This window comes from Pseudorasbora parva, chromosome 7 (assembly GCF_024679245.1).
Source record: "Pseudorasbora parva isolate DD20220531a chromosome 7, ASM2467924v1, whole genome shotgun sequence".
Classification (NCBI taxonomy): domain Eukaryota; kingdom Metazoa; phylum Chordata; class Actinopteri; order Cypriniformes; family Gobionidae; genus Pseudorasbora; species Pseudorasbora parva.
In genome coordinates, this window is record NC_090178.1 from 42,505,280 (window position 1) to 42,524,414 (window position 19,135).

A 19,135-nucleotide genomic window follows, 5' to 3' on the forward strand; every position below is an offset into this window, starting at 1 on the left:
CCACTAACTGGTGCGGATTCAGGATGCTAAACTGTATTATATATCAGAAGTTTACATACTTAAGCCTGGTTTCACAGACAGAGATTAGATTAAGCCAGGATTGTGCCTTAGCTCAATTAGGACAGTTCAGCATTTTATAAATGTGCCTTAGAAAAGAAAAACTAAGTGCTTCTTGAGACAAAACCTGTTTTAAGATATGTCAGAGCAAGTTGCTTTCAAGTTAAAACAGCTCAAACATGCACTTTAGTCTAGGACTATATTAAGCCTTGTCTGTAAAAACGGGGATAATGTGCTTACATTTTAGAAGCTTGATATCACATATCAGTGTCTAAGATGGACAAAGGCCAGAACTATAAGGTCTGTACACTAATGTCGAAGCAGAACAACCTGTTTCCTTCCTTTTGTGGCAAGTCACATGAACCACATTAGATCCGATGACTTATAGTTGTTTTCATGCATGTCTTGTTATAGTAAAAGCCCTTGGCTAGAGGCTCGGCCAATTAACACCTCATAATATCTGGGCACGGCGTTCACGCAGAGGTTTGCACAGCCGTATATTATGCAGCGATTTGCCATGTGATCCAGCAAAGATCTGAGAGGAGGTATCTGTAGACCCTGGACCAGTTAGCAGCGCTCCGAATCTTACATAACCCCGGGCTTCTGACGGCACGCCATCTCCTGACTGCAGATGGGTAATTTGTTTTGATCTGTGATTATCTCGCCCATGTTCTGAAGAAGATGTAAACCTCTTGTGAGGCTGTTAGGTAAATCCCACAATGTGAGGAACTGCCTCGGGTCTGAAGTCTTCACCCTTTTACCTTTCATTTCAGTGAAAGGCAAAGGCACCTGACAGATTTAAACCCCCCGCAGGGTCTTATCGCCAGGCTGCGAAACCACAGAAGCAAGGGGCGGATGGGTGAGAGGGTCACACAGAGAATTCAGTTTTAATTAAACTAAAAATATAAAAGTCTCTTTGTGTCCTCTTGTAATTAATGTTAACAGGCCAGGTTGTCACAGGGCAACCCTCAAAACCTCCCGTACCTGCCTAAACACGGTACATCAAGCCAGACATACCTGGGAAATTATCGACTAATTATCTACTAAATACATTTGCTTGTGTTGAAGAAACAGCAAGCTTAATTGCCGGCACTATTTCCTTTTCCCTCCGAGGGATGGCCGGCTTATCTGAAGAGCTCATTATATTAATGCCTGTAATTATGTATTTTGCTTACTTTTGATGTGACTCTGTTCTAATGGGGGCCCTTAATAACACGATGACGCCGGAACATAGTATGTCAGAAGACATTTTGTGTGTTGCAGATAATGTGTTTGTGTGATTTTCTCCCATAAAGGCTCAGAGTAACGGCATTGCAGGCTGGTTATGAAAGCTTAGGATCAAATCTTCACTCTTTTTTGTACATTATTTATGGGTTGCTCCCCGAGGCCTGTGGAATGGGTCTGGACCAGCACAGGAGAGAAAGAGGATCGGTACACGATGCCAGCCATTCTGAACTTTTCACTCATAGAAGCTGGAATTATTCTGTGTGCCAGCGGCTCTCATAAACTGCCGCTACTCTCGCTGTCCCTGTGCGACAAGACGGTCGGAGTCTGTCCTGTCGCTCTCACTGGAAAAACACTGCTAGTCTTGCAAGCTATCTGCATTAAGCCTGCTGCTTATTGTAGTTTGTTCTGAAGCCAAGAAATATTTATTCATATATGAAAGTGCAGCATGACAGCCTTTGTACTTCTAGTGTAAGCATAAGGTATTCGTACACACCAATCAGGCATAACATTATGACTACTGACAGGTAAAGTGAATAACACTGATTATCTCTTTATCACGACACCTGTTAGTGGATGGTATATATTAGGCAGAAAGTGAACATTTTGTCCTCAAAGTTGATGTGTTAGAAGCAGGAATAATGGGTAAACGTAAGGATTTGAGTGAGATTGACAAGGGCCAAATTGTGATGGCTAGATGATTGGGTCAGAGCATCTCCAAATCTGCAGTTCTTGTGCAGTTTCTCCAGTGGTCAGTATCTATCAAAAGTTCTCCAAAGAGGGAACAGTGGTGAACCAGAGACAGGGTCATGGGCAGCCAAGGCTCATTGATGCACGTGGGGAGCAAAGGCTAGCCCATGTGATCCAAGCCAACAGATGAATTACTGTAGCTAAAATTGCTCAAGAGGTTAATGCTGGTTCTGATAGAAAGGTTTCAGAATACACAGTGCATCGCAGTTTGTTGTGTATGATGCTCCATAGCCACAGACCAGTCAGAGTGCCCGTGTTAACCCCTGTCCACCGCTGAAAGTGCCAAGAGTGGGAAAGTGAGCATCAGAACTGGACCACAGAGCAATGAAAGAAGTTGGCCTGGTCTGATGAATCACGTTTCTTTTACATCACGTGGATGGCCGGGTGCGTGTGCATTGCTTACCTGGGGAACACATGGCCCCAGGATGCACCATGGGAAGAAGGCGAGCCTGCGGAGGCAGTGTGATGCTTTGGGCAATGTTCTGCTGGGAAACCTTGGGTCCTGCCATCCATGTGGGTATTACCTTGACACGTAACAACTACCTAAGCATTGTTGCCCACCATGTGCACTCTTTCATGGAAACATACTCTAAAAAATGCTCTGTTAAAAACAACCCAAGTTGGGTTGAAAATGGACAAACCCAGAAACTGTGTTGTTTGAATGGATCCCTTCACTGGGTTCTAACAATCCAATTTCTGAGTTTGTCCATTTTCAATCCAACTTGGGTTCTTTTTAACCAAGTATTTTTTAGAGTGCAGTATTCCTTGGTGGCTGTGGCTCTTTCAGCAGGATAATGCGCCCTGCCACAAAGCAAAAATATTAGGTCATAATGTTATGCCTGATCGGTGTAATATTCCAAAACAAGAGGAGTGATGGAACATGTTTCTTTCTACTTTGAGCAACATTCTTCACCAAGAGCTGACAATGCCAACATAACAAATTCTGCAAGATTACTCAGAGATAAACCAACAGAGAACATGCATGCATGTGCTTATGAGGACAAAATAAATGAGACAGGTTGAGATAGATGAGGCTTTGTGCTGTTAGCGTTACTCATACAAGACAAATCTTGTGCACAATATTTTGATTGCATGATTGAGCATGTCTGTTAGATGTAACTAACATGGTTATAACATGTTGCTTGCATGTTTTAGCACTTTACTCACTTTTTTTTTATCATGTTGTCAAGTCACCTTTATTTATATAGAGCTTTTTACAAGTCCAATTGTTTTAAAGCAGCTTCACAGTGTGTACAGCCGCTCTGGAGAAATCAGTGACGTTATTCAGGTAATTTAAATTATCATATAGTGTCAATGCGGGCTCTAGATTTAATGCAACATTACATCAAATTGTGAAGTTACCGACCACGTCTTTTTTAGTTACTTATTAGCTTTTAACACACATTCAGTTGGCCTCACTTAAAAGGACAGTTCACTCCAACAAAAAATAACCCTCATGTCATTCAAGACCTGTATGCCTGACTTTCTCATTGTGTGTTTCACACAGTAAAGAAATCAGCTTTACATGCCTATATGCGGGTGAAGAACTCTGTGTCTGAAATATAATACTTCCCAGCTATCTAGTACTTGAAAAATAGTACACCGACAGAGTAGTATGAATACATAGTAGGACTATAACAAAAACTGTAGGTGAAAAGTATCATGATGACCTACTACTTCCAGCAAGATTCTAAAGTGTGTCTAAACTCACATGCCAGTGACAACATGGTGGATGTATTACGTTCCATTACAACATGGTAGATGAATTTCATTATTACATTCATTCATACTCTCTTAAAAGTCATGAAGAAAGTTTCAAACCAAATGTAGTGCCATGCAGTATTGTGTTACAGCTGACCATGCTAATTTTAATGTGGCACTGCATTAGCTGTTATTGGAGGTTCGGGTTAAATATGCAAAGAGGCTCCAGAGGCTTTTGGGGGAAATTGGGAAGAAGGGGAGAGAAGTGCCTCACTGTTTCAAGTACAGTTGTCTGTTCAAGTCGGGGTGTGTACGACATGGGTTGTGGCCTACAACAGCCCAAATAAACACCCCTTTTCACTAGCACGCCTTGTTATTGCCTGAGAACGCAATATATACTTATGATTTAAGTATACATCTTTACATGTAATGTCATAATTAATGATGTTGTCTTTGAAACATGAATCTGAATATACTGGTACCAATTTATGCTCAATTTAAATAGACTTGAATGTAATTTTATTGAAACTTGAATGTTGTGTATTTAAGATTATTTGTAATTATACATTTGTAATGATACATTTGCAATTTAGTGCATTTAAAAGATATTAACTTCAAATTAAAGATCAAATAACACTACAGTCAACATCATAATCCAATATTGTGTGTGCTACTTCACAAGTGCATTCCATTACAGCTTGGCAAAATATTATAAAAACATAACATGATTTATAACATTTAATTTGATATTACTAGAAAGTGCACTTTTTAAAAGTGAACTTAAGTGTGTTAAGAAACAGCATGTATGCCATGAAAGTGTGCTCTCTTTAAGAACACTTAAGTGCCCTTTTAAATTACTTCAAGTATGAGATTTTTTTTTCCTTCTTTTATTACACTACAAGTGCATACACATTACAAATAAGCACACTTCTTTTCACGACCAATAAGCATCCTTCCCACTATTTCCAAAGTCTTTGAAAAAGTAGTTGCAGCACAACTAGTGGAACATCTTGATCATAATGCTGCTTTACATCCTCTTCAGTTTGGTTTTAGAAAACGTTACTCAACGGAGACTGCATGTTGCTACTTAATAGAGGAAATAAAATCAAGTTTGGATAGTGGAGGAGTTGTAGGGGCGGTTTTTCTTGATTTGCGTAAGGCATTCGATACAGTAAATCATGAACTACTGATAGATAAATTAGCAAATTTCTCTATTAGTAGAAGTACAATAAGCTGGATTCAATCTTTCCTTAGTGCAAGGCAGCAGTGTGTCTTGGTAAATAATGTATCATCTTCCCTACGAGCATGCACCATGGGTGTGCCGCAGGGCTCTAGATTAGGGCCCCTGCTGTTTTCTCTCTATATAAATGATTTTCCATCTGTGTGTACTAATGCTAAAATGATAATGTATGCTGATGACACTGTGGTGTATATTCATGGTAAAACTGTTAAGGATGTTGCCCGAAAGTTAACTGAGGAAATGAAAAAGATATCCAGGTGGCTGAAAAACTCTCACTTAACGTTGAATGTCGACAAAACGGTTTCTATGTTCTTTACAAATAATCATAAGTTCTTGTCATGTAAACCTGAATCAAAAATTATAATTGAAGGTCAAGAAATATTAAGGGTTGACCAAATTAAATATTTAGGAGTTTTTCTTGACCCAAAATTAAATTTTAAAAAACATATTAAAAAGATAACTAATACGTTGAAAATTAACACTGCACAGTTTAGATATATTAGGAACTATTTGACTATTGAGGCATCTAATTTATATCTAAATGCTTTTATATTCTCGCACTTTCGTTACTGCATGACGAGTTGGTCACAGGCCTGTAAAACAACATTGAGGCCTCTGGAATCATTGTACAAAAGTTATCTGAAGGTTCTTGATAAGAAACCTAGGTTATTTCATCATTGTCATATTCTCAAAAAATATAGCTTATTAAGCTTTGATAATATAATCATATACTCACATCTCTGTTTATTGTTTAAGATAATAAATGGTACTGCAGCTCCTCCCTTAAAAAATTATATCTTATTGAGCTCAGAAAATACACCTCGAGCCACTCGGTCGGCTGTTCGGGGCGAGTGTAGGATACCACTATGTAAAACAGCACTTGGTGGCTCAGCTTTTTCTAACGTAGCCGTCAGACAGTGGAATAAGCTGCCAGCAGAATTACTTACATCTATGAATTTTAACACATTTTCACATCGGGTCAGAAAATGGCTTCTTTCACAACAAACATGTTTACATAATGTTTAGTTGATGTGTAGGTCATAGTGTATTTGTAAATGTATGTTGTAGAATGAATGTAGGGTTTGATTATTTTAATGTTGTTAATGTATTATTTACTTGATTTGTTTACATCAGCCTGTCCAGGGACTGCAGGTGTAAATTAGCACAAGTGCTACAACCTGGTAAAATGGATCTTTCCTTTAAGGTTTAATGTATATTTTACACTGTCCCTGTTTAAATAAACAAATACATACAAGGGTTTACCTTTAAGAAAAAACACTTCTGGTAGCATTTTGCAAGTTACGAAAAAACTCCATGATCGGGGTGAATATTTCTGACCTCATTCGAGTGCTAAACTGCATGTTCTCTCTGCCTTTCACAGCACTTCCTGAGTGCAGATGATGTGAACACCGCCTTCAGTGTGAAAATATCAAATTCTCAATGAAGCGTCATGTGGCTGAGAAGTCTTCAATTCACCTCTGCAGCTCTTTAAAGGCATACTGTACGGCGGACACCAGACGCCAGATAATTTAATGGTGTTTGACTTTAAAATGCCCCCAGCGCTGTTTCTCTGCTGAGCACAGACATTCAGCCTGTTTCATCCTCAGAGTGCGTTAAATCACAGGAAGTCTCTGTTAACCCACTGCGCAAACGCTCTCACACACATACACATGGTAGAGACCCAGGTAAAGGTAGAAACTCTTCAAGGGGTCTTCTCTTTGTTTCACAGTCATGAGAGCGAGTGGGGGAGTTTCATGTTGAATCACCATGCGGTTTACATTCCACCTGTGTTGTGACAACACGATTCACAGGCGTCTCAGATGTGGCTTTGAGGTTTGCCTGATATAAAAGAGCTGCTTTAAATCGGAGAACGTACAGCCATCCTGGAGTGGATTAAGGTTACGCTGACCGTAATCTCAAGTGTCAGACGCTCAGCCTGAATGGAAACAAAAGGCAAATTTACATCTTTGTTTCGGTACGGGGAAAGGTTACCACGCTCGGCTGAAACTCGCATGTCTAGCGCATAACAAAAGATATGTACGTGTGACATTAGAAACTGATCTAATGATGCTGCAAAGACCCTAGATAAAAATAATAATAATAATAAATTAATAAATAAAATAAAAAAAAACCTTGGGATTTTTCACTAAATTTTTCTAAATTTTAGATTTTTATACTAAATAAAATCTGTTAAAGTTTATGGTTTTTACATGTTTTGTTCATCAAGATAATCCACAACTTATGAATGAATTTTGAGGCCTTAATTTAATGCTGCGTCCCAATTCGCCTACTTATACTACGTCCTAAAAGTATGTACTCTTTTTGTGAACAAAAAGTACATACTTTTGAGTGTGTAGCAGACGAGTATGCAAGTTTTGGGATATAGTACTTTGTACTAGTACTAGTCTCTTAGTAACATGCAACTCATCACAGTTTAAACTGCTCTGTCAATCATCATCAAAGTTCAGAGAGAAATATAGCCACACCTTGATCTGCCATGTGTGGGTGGAGACTCTCCTCATGTGTTTGCATTTTAAATATAATGATGCTTTAAAAAGTTAAACGTGTCATTACAAAAGTTCACAATGCTGCTGCAGGTGAAATATGATGTGGACAACACTGAATAAATATATTTTTGTCCGGTTAAATACTGATAGTTGGTCAATCAAACCCCTTTATATAAACTTAACCGTCGGACTCGCACATCCGTCATGTTTGTATTTTTTAATACTTTTTTATGCGCGTTAGTAGTTCTAATTTAAATCATGTCAAACTCGCAATGGATTGTAGGCAATATCAGCCGTATCAGAGTGTGCATTGATCTGTACTTCGAATTCTGACCAGAAAATCATCCGGGTGTCTTTGGCATACTCTTTTTAACATACTACGATTTGGGACATACTCATTCTTATTTTGAATACTATTTAGTATAGATAGTATGCGAATTGTGATCCAGGGTAAGCGTAGACCATTCATAAACAAACTACATGATGGTTTAAGTTGTAATAGTTAGCAAGAGTGCGATTATAAACACAATAAGGCAGTGAAAGTGACTTAATGTCGGCCAACCTCTGTAGTCCCATTTAGACACTTAGTAGCAATTGCCTATTTCAAGACAAGTAATGGCTGATACAGTGTGGGTTTGGCAATACTATAAGATCATTACAAATCACACTGTAAGACATGGATGTAATAAACTTGGGTATGACACGTACAGTCTTGTTCAAAATAATAGCAGTACAATGTGACTTACCAGAATAATCAAGGTTTTTAGTATATTTTTTATTGCTACGTGGCAAACAAGTTACCAGTAGGTTCAGTAGATTGTCAGAAAACAAACAAGACCCAGCATTCATGATATGCACGCTCTTAAGGCTGTGCAATTGGGCAATTAGTTGAAAGGGGTGTGTTTAAAAAACATAGCACTGTCTACCTTTGACTGTACAAACTCAAAACTATTTTGTACAAACATTTTTTTTTTTTTTTCTGGGATTTAGCAATCCTGTGAATCACTAAACTAATATTTAGTTGTATGACCACAGTTTTTTAAAACTGCTTGACATCTGTGTGGCATGGAGTCAACCAACTTGTGGCACCTCTCAGCTGTTATTCCACTCCATGATTCTTTAAAAACATTCCACAATTCATTCACATTTCTTGGTTTTGCTTCAGAAACAGCATTTTTGATATCACCCCAAAAGTTCTCAATTGGATTAAGGTCTGGAGATTGGGCTGGCCACTCCATAACATTAATTTTGTTGGTTTGGAACCAAGACTTTGCCCGTTTACTAGTGTGTTTTGGGTCATTGTCTTGTTGAAACAACCGCTTCAAGGGCATGTCCTCTTCAGCATAGGGCAACATGACCTCTTCAAGTATTTTAACATATGCAAACTGATCCATGATCCCTGGTATGCGATAAATAGGCCCAACACCATAGTAGGAGAAACATGCCCATATCATGATGCTTGCACCTCCATGCTTCACTGTCTTCACTGTGTACTGTGGCTTGAATTCAGAGTTTGGGGGTCGTCTCACAAACTGCCTGTGGCCCTTGGACCCATAAAGAACAATTTTACTCTCATCAGTCCACAAAATGTTCCTCCATTTCTCTTTAGGCCAGTTGATGTGTTCTTTGGCAAATTGTAACCTCTTCTGCACATGCCTTTTTTTAACAGAGGGACTTTGCGGGGGATTCTTGAAAATAGATTAGCTTCACACAGACGTCTTCTAACTGTCACAGTACTTACAGGTAACTCCAGACTGTCTTTGATCATCCTGGAGGTGATCATTGGCTGAGCCTTTGCCATTCTGGTTATTCTTCTATCCGTTTTGATGGTTGTCTTCCGTTTTCTTCCACGTCTTTCTGGTTTTGCTCTCCATTTTAAGGCATTGGAGATCATTTTAGCTGAACAGCCTATCATTTTTTGCACCTCTTTATAGGTTTTCCCCTCTCTAATCAACTTTTTAATCAAAGTACGCTGTTCTTCTGAACAATGTCTTGAACGACCCATTTTCCTCAGCTTTCAAATGCATGTTCAACAAGTGTTGGCTTCATCCTTAAATAGGGGCCACCTGATTCACACCTGTTTCTTCACAAAATCGATGACCTCAGTGATTGAATGCCACACTGCTATTTTTTTGAACACACCCCTTTCAACTAATTGCCCAATTGCTCAATTGCACAGCCTTAAGAGCGTGCATATCATGAATGCTGGGTTTCATTTGTTTTCTGAGAATCTACTGAACCTACTGGTAACTTGTTTGCCACGTGGCAATAAAAAATATACTAAAAACCTTGATTATTCTGGTTAGTCACATTGTACTGCTATTATTTTGAACAAGACTGTATGTGTACTGTATAATAATGACACCTATTGAATCGTAGGCTATAATGCAAGCTAAAACATCACCCACATGCCCTAGTGGTAAATAGAGTTAGATGAATCGAACTTTGGCAACTCTGGTTTTTATGTGCACTGATAAAGGAGTAAGCAAAAGAGGAGAATATGGACACAGTCATGGCTAGAGAAAAAAGGGGACAACTTCACTGTAAAAAAGTATTTAAAAAATAAGTTACCTGGTTACCTTAAAATTTTGAGTTCATTGAAAATAAAAATTTGAGTTAATACAATGAACATTTTTAATAAATTTTGGTTCAGATACAATAATATTTTGAGTTTTTATTAAACCAATTTCCTTCATTGTATCAACTCAAATTTTTAATTTCATTAAACTCAAAATTTTAAGTAAACCAGGTTACTTACTTTTTTAAGTTAAACCAACAACATTCTTTTAGAGTGGCCAATTCTGCAAATGGAGCTTGAGGTAAGTAAGTTTCAGTGTTGATCAATACGCCATTGTATGTTGTATTTTTATTGGCTACTCAGAAGACAGTAGGTCGTAGCAGCATACACAATGTGAGATGATGATGTTAAAGTTCTGACACTGAAAATGATCGCAGACTATCTTTGGTTGCAAGACCGTCTTTGAACTTCTCTCCCTGTAGGACCACCGTTTAGGAGCCAGGCCACAGAAATCACCACGATTGCTCATCTTTCGTCTTGGACAGCCCAAAATCAAACAATGTGTACCGGGTATTCAAGCTTTTAGTTTTACCGATGTGCTTTATGCTGTAGTATAAAATGTCAAAATATCTTGAGATTGTGTTAAACACAGACAGACCTTATTTCAGGAAGTTAACCAAAACCCCACATAAAAAACCCATTGACTTCATATTAGAACAGGAAGTGCCAAAATACCAGCTTTTTCCCCAATTTTGGCCAACAAAAATATGTTATCCATGCAGCATTCTAGTGCTTTGTTCACAACTGAGTCTTCCCCTCCATCAGCCATAATGAACAAAACCTATACCAAAATGTATTTAAAATACATTTATTTCATACTAAGTATACCCATATCATTAACATATTTAGTGACATATCGCTTGAGACTTACTGATCAAAATATTATAAATAAACTTTAGGTGGAGTACCACTATTTATTAAATGTTTTTTTTTTTTTTTTTTTTTGGGGGGGGGGGGATTGCTTACACACTAAAATTAAAAGTAGTACACTATTAGCAAAACCTTACACTCAAGAAGCAAAACATGAGCCCATATTTGAGCAACTATAAGCACATTGTCAACCTCACACTTGTTGCAAAACTCTGCACACATTGATTTGCAAAACACTAAACACACTTAACATACATTACACACAAAAATCTATCATGAAGTCACTTCCTTGCAATACCAAAGCACTGACTGTCAAATTACCGCACCCAACCAATTGGTTGAACACAGTCATCAGGTGTCCAAACACTTGTTTGCTTAATTGTAGACACACCAATCAGGTTTATAAGCACTATATAAAGCAGCAGGTGAGTTCATGTTTTTTTTTTTTTTTTTTTTTTTTTTTTTTGTTGTTGTCGAAGTCAACATTTTGGGCGTGTTGAGAAATAAATGAGTTTCTTCAGTCTGCAACATTGGTCTTGTGTAGTGTTTGGTGGATTCACATTATATTTGTACATTGTTGATGGTAGGCAGCCCACTCTAATCATAGGGAAGTAGAAGTGCTAAAAGTGTTTTAGGTTTATCACAGCAGAGTGTAACTCGTGAAACATGTGTTTTTCATATGATAAAGTGTACCCGATGTACAAATTGCAGGGTATTTACATTACAGTTTTTTTCAACTGCTTACACACATTTTCCAAAGGTTTCCTCTTTTTTTCAAAACTTAACACACAAATTCAAGAATTCCACACACAAGATGCAAAATGCCTCACATCTCTTTCAAAATGAAACAACACAGTCAAAATATCACAAATATATTTCAAAAACAAACATTTGTCTTACGTTGTAAACACCTTTACCATAATGTTATATTTTTGATTATGTCATATACACACTGTTATTCAAAACCTAAAGCTCTTCTTTTAAAAGCTCACATGTACATGAATGAATGTAATTGGGAGAGAGCTGTTGAATATACTGTATAAAGTAAAAACAAAAGCAAAATTGAAACCAAACTTTTTATTTATGTTTTTATTTTTTTTGCTCTTTGTGGTTGTAAATGTAGTATTACAGAGTTTGAAAAGAAAAAAAACACATCAAAAATATGTAGTGTTGTAGCATGTAGTGTAAAACCAAACATAATGTGTGTGCTTGCAGATGGTTGGGTGTATCTAGGTTCCATCTCTCCTCCGGGCTGGGTCCGGCCACAATACTTCATCCACGTCACATGCTATATTCCCTCTTGCCAGACACCGTGGAAAGAACCTTCTTGTATGGCGTATCCAACCTTGGATGGAGGCAGCAGCAGTGTCTCCACAACTCCTCTTACTCTGTCTGCATTGTTTGCATCCATTGTCCAAAAGCTATTACTTGACCTTTGGCCTATTTATAGGCCACCACTAAAGTTATGATTGGTTGTTGTTAAGTAAAGCAACAAGTGTTTGCACATGTGAGGAGTTAGTGTGAGGCACTGATGAATTAGTGTGGCATTTTGATTGGTTGTGTTTATAAAAGGAAATCAAGAAACTTCCTGTCAGATTTGTGTGTGTTGCCTAGAAAATTGTGTGTTGTGTTTTGCAAAAAGTGTTTAATGAAATTGAAAAGTGAGTAAAAGGCCAAAAAATAGTGTATGGTTTTGCAGATTTAGTGTGTGGTTCTGGTGTTTGAGTGTCAGGTTTTAAAAATTGTGTAACAAGTAACAATTTTGTGTGTAAGCAGTTGAAAAAAACTGTAAGTACAGAAATATGTAAATGTATGTGTAGTATACATAGCATAAAATATATGTATTTCAAATTTAGTGTATTTTCTTTCTTTTTTTTACTAGAGCTTGTGTTCAGTTCAAATGCAGTACCTTTAGACGTCAATGACACAAAACAGTATTGGTTTCTTACTTGTGTCACAATTGAACTAGTTTGTATGGAAGCCTGCTTCCGCTACGAAATAAAAAAATAAAAGAGTAATTGCAACTTTTTATCTTTTAAAATAGACTCTTTTAAATAAAATAGACTTTTTTAATTGTGAGTTATAAAATCAGAATGCTGATATATAAACTTGCAATTCGGTGATATAATGTCACCGAATTAGTGGGAGAAACGGGCTTCCATAAGTTTGAGTATGTGGAATAATAATAATAATAATAATAATAATAATAATAATAATAATAATAATAATAATTAATTACATTTATATAGCGCTTTTCTAGGCACTCAAAGTGCTTTACATAGAAGGGGGAATCTCCTCAACCACCACCAATGTGCAGCACCTCCTGGATGATGAGACGGCAGCCATATTGCACCAGAACGCTCACCACACACCAGCTGATTGGTGGAGAGGAGACCGAGTGATGAAGCCAATCAGTGTATGGGGAAGATTAGGAGGCCATGATGGACAGGGGCCAGTGGGCAAATTTAGCCAGGATGCCGGCGTGATACCCCTACTCTTTATCGAAGGACATCCTGGGATTTTAAAGGACCACAGAGAGTCAGGACCTCGGTTTAACGTCACACACGAAAGACGGGAATGGAATGGAATCTAAACTAATATTTGAGGGCTACAGCAAACTAGATTTTCAGTGACAAATGACTTGCATTTGGCTCTGATCCTCATGCAAAGCATCATGACTTAAGAAGACTCAGTTTTTTATTATAATTTTTTGTCTTTATGCAAAACAGGGACATACATTCTTCAAAATTTCTCATTTCGTCTTCTATGCAAAATCAAAAGCATACAAGATAATGAGTTTCCTTTGAGTCATCAGGTTCATTTGTTTAATTGGTAATAACGGCTGTTCAGCAGGTTTACATTCTCACAATACATTCACACACTAATAACACAGTGTTGACTATCATTATTGTGGTTACACAGTGATCCCAAGATGAAAAACACTTGGCATCCGTTTCATTAATACAACATCAAGTGATCTCATTTTAAGTCAGATGTGTTCACTTTTGGCAATTATTTACAAAAGTTAAACTCTCTTAAACATACATGTATAGCATGCTATTCTGTAAATTACATTTTAAACATTAGAAATTAAAGTTTTTTTATTGTGCAATCTCAGCATTAATTTTGCATTTAAAAGACTTCTAATTGCAGTACACAGCCCTGATGTCTAGGCCAGACCGAGTCATCTAGAACATGAATATGACAAACAAATGAAACCAAACACATTGTTATCACTGTTTACTTTGCTTACATGATGGGATATCATACACCTCTCAGGTTATTTTGGCTCCTAGCCAGACTATATCAGGTCTATAGTTAACCGAGGCTGTGAAATGACAGTAATCAGCATGCTGGGATAGGTTAATATCAAGTTATACTTTCAGACTTTTTTTTTATTACAGCTTGATTGTAAAAAACATGTGAAATTTGCCTCAAGATATATTTAGGGGTTTTACATTTCCTATGACTTAAAAAAAAAAAAAAAAAACTGAAAATCTTTGAATACAAATCAAGTTTCATAGAAATAACCAAACAAAACCACCATGAGTATCTAATGACTTTTGTGATGGTACAATCTCTCCGTGTAGAGGACTGATAGTCTCGTGGATTAACAGTGCTCTGGATTATTCTCTCTGATGAATATTCTTGTCGAAAGCGCTGCCCTCATTGAGTTAACCTCCGCAGACTGTTGGGTGACTTTTACCAGCACCCCTTAAAACACGAGCTCATGATGTAAGAATCCCCTTAAATATGTAAAGTATACGCTTAAACCTGAGCCGCGATAACACGCTCTTTTAATCTCACGCTCCACTTTCCGCCAGATTTTGCTGTACACGGATATTCATTTGAATCGGTGTCTTATCAACGCCGGTAAGTGAGCAAAAGTTCATATCGCTGACGGCTGAGAGAAAGTGGCAGTTAATTTAGCGAACATCTAATTTCAGCACAGTGACACTGGAAATTTCTGGGGCGCGGTAGTTAATTCACAGTTAAAAAGATGAGAAACACTACAGTTACAGGTGTGAACAGGCAATTAGCTGTCTATTGGAATCAAGGTCAGCATTCTTTGAGGATCATTATCTGCTAATGGAAGTTCATTTACTCTCTCTTTTAGGGTGTGATAAGGCAGGAGGGAATAGCCCAGTGAATCATCTCTTTTGTCTGTTTTGCTCATCTAGACAAGGAGATCTCATTTATTCACGGAGCTAAAGTGCATTCAGTTAAACTTTTGATGTTACATGAGTCATTTGAAGACTCGGGCCAAATCTTACAGAACAACACAATTATGAGAAATAATCCAGCATTATATAATTGTGCACAGGCTTATTTGTCCTTTATTTGTTGTAATTTGCAGGGCATGTTCAATTAAATAAAACATTTCTTGACCATTCCTAACCTTTAATTAGATTATATATTTTATTGTTGATTTAATAACCCCCTTTTTTAATGGCTACACCTACAGAATGATACCTTTTTTCAAACTATTTATGAAAAAAGTTATAAGAATCATGCCTGGCAAGATATTTCAAGCCTTTCTCTGCATTTATCCAAAGAACAAACCTGGGACAATACAACACTTTTGACTAATTTAATTGTCTAGCAAAATTGTGGTGTAAGCATTTGTTGAGCAGGTACACATTTTAGGTTTTTGGTTTACACACTGTAAAAAAAATATGAATAATTTTAATGCTAAAAAGCTGTAAAAATGTTACAGTAAAAACTGTTAATTACGGTGGCCCAGTAGTGCACAACACAACAAAATCAAGCCACAGCAGAAATGCTCTTGACCACTAGGAGGCGCTCTGAGTGTGGTAAAGTTAGTTTTCCTTGCCAATGTTCCATAGATTCGCCAGTCTTACAAATATACAAATACTATGATCAGTTTTAAGTGTGCAATTGTATATTGACATGAAATCTAAAAATTACCTACGTGCATTATAGCTGCATATTTATACTCGAGAGCGCTTTTACCCATTATCACGGCACATGATGTCTAAGGGAACATCTGCTAGTTACACCAAGTGCTTAAAACATATTATTTGTATAAATTATTATTTTATTTTTTTAAATGTTCAGGTTCCAATGTTGTGTTGTGCATTACTGAGTTGAGTTGTACATTGTGAATTTTACATATTCAATCAAGCTGTGACATTTTAACAAGTGTGATTTTAAATGTTAAAAGTAATTTTAATTAATACAAATGATACATTTCAACAACGTTGTGGAATTGGCAGACGTTCCCTTAGGAATCATGCGCCGTGGTAGCGGGTCAAAGCATTCTCGGACATAAATATGCAGCTTATAATGCATATAGGTGATTTTGAATTAATATTTCATGTCGATAAAAAATGGTTAGGCATACTGTTAAAACTAATTTTGGGGTTTGATATCTTTGTAAGATTGCCAAATCTATAGAAAAGTGGCAGGTTTACAGTGGACGGGAGCATTTCTGTTGTGTTGTGTCTTGATTTCATTGTGTTATGTCTGGATTTTGTTGTGTTGTGTCTTGATTTCATTGTGTTATGTACACAGCCTGTTTACAGCCTGATACAAATTGTGGTTTTGACTTATACGGCTAATTTTGAATTCATGACAACTGTGAGGGGGTGAATTTTTTTTTTTTTTTTTTTTTTTAACTCATTCGTTTACGTTATATAAATCCTTAAAGTTCTGCATAATTAAGGGCGTGGTTCCAGGTGGATAGCCATTTATCTGCCGTCTATATTCAGTCAATGCAAAGACGGGTATAGACATTTTGCGGTGCGATTCGTGCAAATTGCAAACTCGAGTTGAAAAATCTGAACTTTGGCGGATATCTACGCCGCGTTAACCAATACGAAGCTTGCTCTAGTGGTGACAACAATTAGGACAAAATCATATGTGGATACCCAGAGGTGTACGATATATATTCATACTTTATAGAAAGAGGAATAAAAAGGATCTTGCTTGAAGAAAGTGTGTGAGGAGGTCGGACAATCTGGTAAATTGTAAAAAATGCTCTTTACTCAATTTGAGCTATACATATTGAGACTACAAGTTAGCTAAAGCTGGCAAATTGAGCTTATTCGCTGCATTTTAAAACAATCCATGTCAGCTATTTCACAATGAGACTGGAGCCGCATGGCAGAAGCCCCGCGAATTTGCATCTGTTGTAAAGTGAATGTCACACGTGAATGAAGTGAGTAAACTCAAAATGTCAAGCGTCCAACTACGCGCGGATAGCGTGATTTATTCACGCAAGTCGCGTCTGGTGTGAACGCACAGTAAGGGGGGTTTATCGCTACTCTCCCTGCTCTCATCCATGCTAGGCTGCATGGATGCGCAGGGAGTTATTGCCCAGAACAGAACCATACTGCCAATCTCAACTATATGCTGAATGTCAATCATCTTTGATGATAGTGGTTCTGAAAGAAATTAACTATAGTGTCCTGTACCCACTAGAAGAAAAAAAAATAGAAAGAAAATTAGAAAAAAAAAAAAAAATATATATATATATATATATATATATATATATATATATATATATATATATATATATATATATATATATATATATATATATATATATATATATATAAAAATTCAACCGTGTAAAGATTTTTTTTTAAAACATCTGGAAAACAATGTCATATAATGTTACATTTACCCAGAAAAGACATTTAATGATCACAGTTGACCTTTTTTTTTTATCTATAGAGTATTTTACTATGCACACCATATTACATTTATTATTATTTTTTTCTTATATCATTAAAGAATTATAACATTGTTATTATAATAAAAAACACATTATATTTTATTATATTTAAGCTGTTAATTTTAACCTTTTAATAATAATACGAGCTGACAGGGCTCTCTGTATGTTTACATTAGGTGAGAAATTTTTCTTGAGAAAAAAAAAAAACTTTAATTATATTTATCCAAATTAATCTATATTAAATCAAGATTGGAATCAAATCACAAGATTATTATTATTATTTTTTAAATGGAAATCATGAAGCTTATGTCAAGCACTAATAAAAACATTAGCCTACCAGTCATTTTACCATGTAAACACTGCATGTTGTCACTAAGTGAAGTCATTAAACATAATTTCAGGAGGAATATGCACATCTAATCTTCCAATTAATACCAAGGTATAAAACCGCAACATCTTACCTCTTCCTGTTGTTAGTTCTTTCGGCATACCTCTTTCCTCTCTGGGGGCAATCGGTGCTCGAGTAGAATATCCTATTCAAATCCAAGACAAATCTGTTTACCACTTTTTGCTCCGATTATATGGACACACGAACTTGTGAAACTTAATTAAACTCTGTTTAGTTACCAAAGGTTTGACAATTACAAATCACAATACTCTTATCGTGATGCAAGGTTGTTGTTTTTTACTCCCAATTCCATAATTCTAACTCCAAGCTAAACTCAAGAGTTGGCAGCCCTGATACTGTTAAATTAAAATAGTCTCTGAAAGCAAAATAAAAAATAAAAAAAACCAAGTCATCTAATGAAACATTGTAAATTGACATTCCCATTGAGATTTGATGTTTGTACATGTTCGTTTTCAGTTTTGAAAACTGTTAGTTTTTTCTTCTTCTGCATCTTAAGTTGTCAAATAAATGTTTATTGCATTATTTTAGTGTCCTGTACTGTATGTTACTATTATGGTGTTTTGTGTTCACTGTGTATGTTCTATGTATTAGTATTTACAGTGCATCAGCTTGTGGAAACGCTGAGCTTTGATTCACTCTTAACTATTTTGTTAGGGTGTTTGGCCCCACTTTATATAAGGTGGCCTTAAGTACTATGAACTTACATCAAAAAATAAGTACAATGTACTTACTGTGTTCAAACTGTATTGCAAAACACCTTTGCTGATACTCAGGTGGGATACGGGTAGAGTTAGGGACAGGTGTGGGTCAGTTTAAGGGTAGGGTTAGGGGTAAGAGAAGTGCCAAATGTGTAATTACAAATGTAACTACAGAAATTAATTACAGACGTAATTACATGCAGGTACTTTTTTTTTAATGTAAGTACAATGTAAAAACATGTATGTACACAATAAGTGCATTGTATCAAATTATTAATTAAGATGTTACTACATGGTAGTTAAGGCTACCTAATATAAAGTGGGTCCGGGTGTTTTAAAGGCAGTTGTCAGTTGGGTAAGGTAAAAATTGTAAAGGTAAAATCATATAATGTAATTGCTAG